Source organism: Thunnus maccoyii, chromosome 3, assembly GCF_910596095.1.
Source record: "Thunnus maccoyii chromosome 3, fThuMac1.1, whole genome shotgun sequence".
In the NCBI taxonomy this organism is placed as follows: domain Eukaryota; kingdom Metazoa; phylum Chordata; class Actinopteri; order Scombriformes; family Scombridae; genus Thunnus; species Thunnus maccoyii.
The window spans coordinates 34,623,687-34,628,577 of NC_056535.1; the positions used below are offsets into that span (position 1 = coordinate 34,623,687).

Here is a 4,891-nt window from a genome sequence, read left to right on the forward strand (position 1 = left end):
CTGTTATTCCCATATTTACACAATACCACGTCTCCTTCCTATTACAGCCAACTTTTCACTCAGTTTTCAAGTGTAGATGTTCAGAACACTTTTGATTTCTGACAATACATCATAAGATCGAGTGTAAACGGACCCTCAATGAAAGAGCGAACTACAAACTTCTTTTTGCATCTTTTTCTTTATTATACTTCCCCCCTTTGCTTTCTCTTCTGTCTCATCTCTCTATCACCTTTCTTTCTTTCTTTCTTTCTTTCTTTCTTTCTGTCTTTCTGTCAGACCTCTCTCCCCTCTCTCCTCCTCTCTCTCTCTCAGCCTCCAGGTGAAAGAGCTCCTTTCTTCGGGCGTCTCTCGTGCAGCTGCCGCCTCCAGTAAACACCTCAGGGTGCTCAGGGCTCCTGCAGCTCCGGCACCTCCAAACAAAGACGGCGGTTATGTGTTGGCCTGGCTTTTATGTAACCTGGCAGCAGGTTAGAGAGTCTACCCTGAAATCAAAACATCGAAGTTCAATCCTCGCAGCAGCGAGAGAAAGTCGATAAACTCGCTGACTGGACCATTTAAAATGTAAATGCTAATTTTGTAGACCACAACTTCTGTTTAAAGGCGCTGCAGCGTTTTAATCACTTATTACTTTTACTTTGACACGTTGGTGTTACAACCTAAAACAAACAAGGCTGCAAGTGACTGACCGCACTGATTATCTTTCAGTATCATATTTTGTAGTTGAACCCTTATAATTGGTTTAACTGTTGCTTGTCATTTACACCGGAGGGGACCGAGGGTTCGCAGTGCGGCTTCAGAACGACCTGCCCAAACATAATGATCCGTCTTAGAAGTTGAGTGAATGGAATGGAAGAATGGAAAACCTACCCGAACCTGATGTGCATAAATTAATTTGGATTTGATTTGATTAATTAACAAGCAGCTGTGGTTGGAAAGAGCAGCAATATAATAATAATAATAAAACAAAAGTCCAAATAGTTAAAAAATAAAATATTCATGCATCCCGAAGCAGAACTTAAGTGATGAAGATGATGCTGAATACATTTAAGAGTAACTTTTTCAACAGTTTCAATAACAATGTTTTAAACCAGCAGTCAGGTGTCCATAGTAACAGTGAAAGAGGTTTTCCTCGCTGTAATCATTCCTCCTGTTCATACTGGATATTAAAAGATCCTTCAAATGTGCTTTCAATGGAAGTGATGGAGGCCAAAATCCACAGTGTGTCCACACAGTCATTTAAAAGTCTCTGTGAAGCTTCTATTCATCTTCAGCAGTCTGAGTTAGTCATATCAAGTGGATATCTGACACATTTACAGTCTTTTTAGCATCAAATTCCCTCTTTGTGTTTCCTCGGACAGTGTTTCCCTGTTGAGCTGCAGGTGGAAGTATAGTAACAAAAAGAGGAACTTTGGCACTAAAAAGACTGTAACGTTGAAAGATATCTACTTGATTTGACTCATTTGGACGCTGAAGCTTCATATTAGCTTCAGATAAACTTTTAAATACATTTTCCCATCACTTCCATTGTAAGGTCATTATGAAGGGATCTTCTAATGGTCGGTATGAACAGGAGGAATGATTACAGCAAGAAAAAAAATTGTGAATCTGTCCTTCAAGATGCTCTCAGCCTGCTATGTGTGTTTAGGAGTCATTCGTTAATCTACAATCATTTCTAAGAGTTTTCAGTTATGATGCTTTTGGGAAACAGTTTGTAAAATGGTTTTTAAAGTCATCTCAGCCGTAAGATGCTTTGGGGAAAGAAGATGTAATTTCCTTCTCTTATATCTAACAATACTGGAATCTATTTTATATGTTTTATCATTAGAAATCTAATTATTTGATAATTTATCGACTTTAATTTGCTTCCTTTTGTAAAGCACTTTGAATAAAGATGATGATGCTTATCTCTGTGTGCACCTCTGTAATAACTCTGAGTTACTCCGGTGGTCTTGGCTCCTCTGTTGCCATGGTGAGGGCAAAGGGTGGCTGGTGAAGATTGATGACCAGGAAGTCAACCTGACTGTATTCACAAGCAGGTGCAAGGCATCATGGGAGTCCCCTGGGAATAATACAGCCAACCCGAACCTGAACATCTGTCTGCAAGGATGCAGTGTGTGGGAGTGTGTGTGTGTGTGTGTGTTTGAGTGTGTGTGCTTGGCCGGGTGGCCCGTGATAATGGTGTGTGTTTGGCAGCGTGGCTTAGCAACAATCAGGTAAAATGCCCCATTATGAGCATTCCTCAGTTCAGATCTTAGCAGTTGTTTGTGCAGTCACAGACATGTTCACACTGCGCTCCAGCGCGGGTAAATTTAGCACAAGACTCAACAACCATTTTAGACCCGTTGTTATTGGAAAGTCTGTTGTTGGATTCCAAATTGATCCATCCACTGTGGAAAACAAATTGCTGGCATTAAAGCAAAGCACACCGTGGCTTACAGAGTTATCCTGAAAGCTTTACTTCAGTGGATAAAATTACCTTTACGTGCTTAATTACTCTCTCGGGAAAGGAGGCTGGAAGTCATCAGAGCAGAGAGTAGACTGAAGGTGAACCATCCTGGGCCTTGTGTTCTCCACACATGGATACCTGAGTTAGCCTGAGTCGATTGTTGATGATTTGGACTTTTCAGTTCTTTATGGATGGCTTCAAATTTATCTGGAGCTGTTGTCATAGCAACCAACCAAACTGGCAAAAGTCCAGGTTTATAGAGCTGCAAAGTGTGAGCAGAAGTGTTTTTCCTCATTCTGTATTCTCATTTCAAAACTTAAATGATCTCTTCGATGTTACTGAACACAGAAACTCAGGACTCAGGACAGGATACTGTGACGATCCTGCAGGTTTATATTATGATCACCAGCATGCCATAATACCGCAACGTCCACAATCTAGATCTTTGTTGCGTGTCACCCCCCATCATCACGATCTCCCTTCAGTTCCTGTCATCTCTCCACTGCACCTATAATAAAGGCATAAAAAACTTTGTTTCTGAGAAATCATGTTTTGTTTGTCGTTTTGGTGAAGAATACTACAATACCCATGAGCCTCGGCTGCTGTTGCTATGGAGAAGAAGTCATGAATCAGAGCGTCACTGAAGTTGTAAACAAAACTGAATTCACTGCTGGATTCAAAATTGACCCAGAAATTAAGAGAGAACTGATTCACTCTGCAGATTGTAACTTCTGCTCACCATTAGCGACCCATGTGACTGAATTTTCAGCTCTATGATTGGCTGTTTCTTGCTGAAATGCACCTTGGGAGCTGTAATTCACTCCTACCCCGAAACAGAAACACAAATGTTCAAACAAAGAACTTTTCAAATGTGAAAACATCTGCAGTCTGTCAAAGTAACGAGCCAATCTTCTTTCGTCTCTTTGTCTCTGTACTGATAACAACCGTCGATCAGACTTTCCCGTCACCATAAATCATTTTTTAGAAAAGCGTCTTTCTCTCTCTTTCTTCCTCACCGTTCACAGAAGATGCCAACAACATTCGAGGAAAACTCTGCTGAAGGAAATTGCCTTGGAGAGAAGCGATATTTTCTTATTTGGCGCGGCCTGTGTTTGCCCAGCACCTTGCAGAGAGAAACACTGTTTTCTTAATGACGAGCATCGCCAGGAGGCCCCTCCGCTCCCTCCAGAGGTAGAAGAAGAAGAAGAAGAAGAAGAAGAAGAAGTCAGTGAAGGTGAAAGAGAAAAGATTTGATGCTTCCAGTCGCCACCTGAAGCTCAGGTGAAGGTGAAGTTTGAAACATCGACGAGTTGGTGAACTGAAAGCTTCGCCATCGGTTTCATTCTTCTTCTACAGAACTGCAGCCACTCTTCTGATCTGGCAGCTTCATCAGTGATACTAAACCCACTGAACCCAGCTGCTTATTTGTTAACTTCCTTCATTTACAGGCTTATTGTCACTATATGTGTCACCCAGATGTGTTAAGCTATTCAGATATGCCATCATTTTGCATGTGAGCAGTACTATAAAAGCTCTACAAGACTTTTTAATGTAAAATAAAACAACAAATAAAAATCTAAACAAGTCTTTGTAGTTTTCGGCTCATCTTTAGATGTGTCTGCTGGTTTTTTTTACAGTGTGTTTAATGATGACAAAGTTATGATTTTGAGTTGAAAGTGTACAATAATTGTGGATCTTTTCCTGCAGGTGACTGTAGTGTGTATGTGTGTATGTGTGTGTGTGTTGGTGTGTGTTTAATAATGCAATAATAACTAGCACAGAGGGAAAAAAACCGTTGTTGATGGTGAAGGACAAAGTGGGCTTTGTTGAGGCTCAGAGTGCCAGAAAACACCAGGGACTAACATGGAGCAACTTTCGGCAAAAAAAAATCAAAATATTCTAATCAGCATTTTATAATTTAGCATCTCTAAATATCAAAATTATAGTTTATAAAAGCGCTGAGTGAGAACAGGTGCAGCATTTTACTTTTTTGAATCGAACTCAATACTTTTCTTCAAACTCCTGGAAAGCCGATTTTGATGTTGGAGGTCTGAACTCAACAATACAACTCTTATGTTGTAGAGAGGAGGGGGTAACAAAGAGGAAAAGCTGTCGACAGGAAGGGATAAAGCAGGCTTTGTTGGGGCAAAGCTCCGAGGAACCGCGGCTGCAGCCAAGGTTCAGATGAACAGATAAAAACACACTTAGCCCGCACTTTAACAGTTACCCCCCGATGGGTGGGCTGAGGTCTCCCCTCCGTAATAACATAACAGCCATTTCACTTTACTGTTGGAGGTGCAGGGTCGCCGCAGCACACTCTGAGAAGTGAAGGGTTCACTGCAGGTTCTCCAGAGGGTCCAGATGGAGCCAGAACATGTCTGAGAGCTTCTCGCCAAGAAATGTATTCACCGACTCTGTGTGTGTGTGTGTGTGTGTGAGAGAGAG

At 41.3% G+C, this 4,891-nt stretch overlaps 1 long non-coding RNA gene across 1 annotated transcript; it reads right to left on the reverse strand.

Moving 5' to 3' along the window:
* Window positions 1–248: 248 nt before the first annotated feature.
* On the reverse strand, window positions 249–3,958 carry LOC121894300. Its single transcript, XR_006095517.1, has 4 exons — window positions 3,186–3,958; window positions 2,477–2,954; window positions 1,918–2,387; window positions 249–482 (listed from the first exon to the last, which is right to left on the reverse strand). It is a non-coding gene; the product is annotated as an uncharacterized LOC121894300 (long non-coding RNA).
* Window positions 3,959–4,891: the final 933 nt, after the last annotated feature.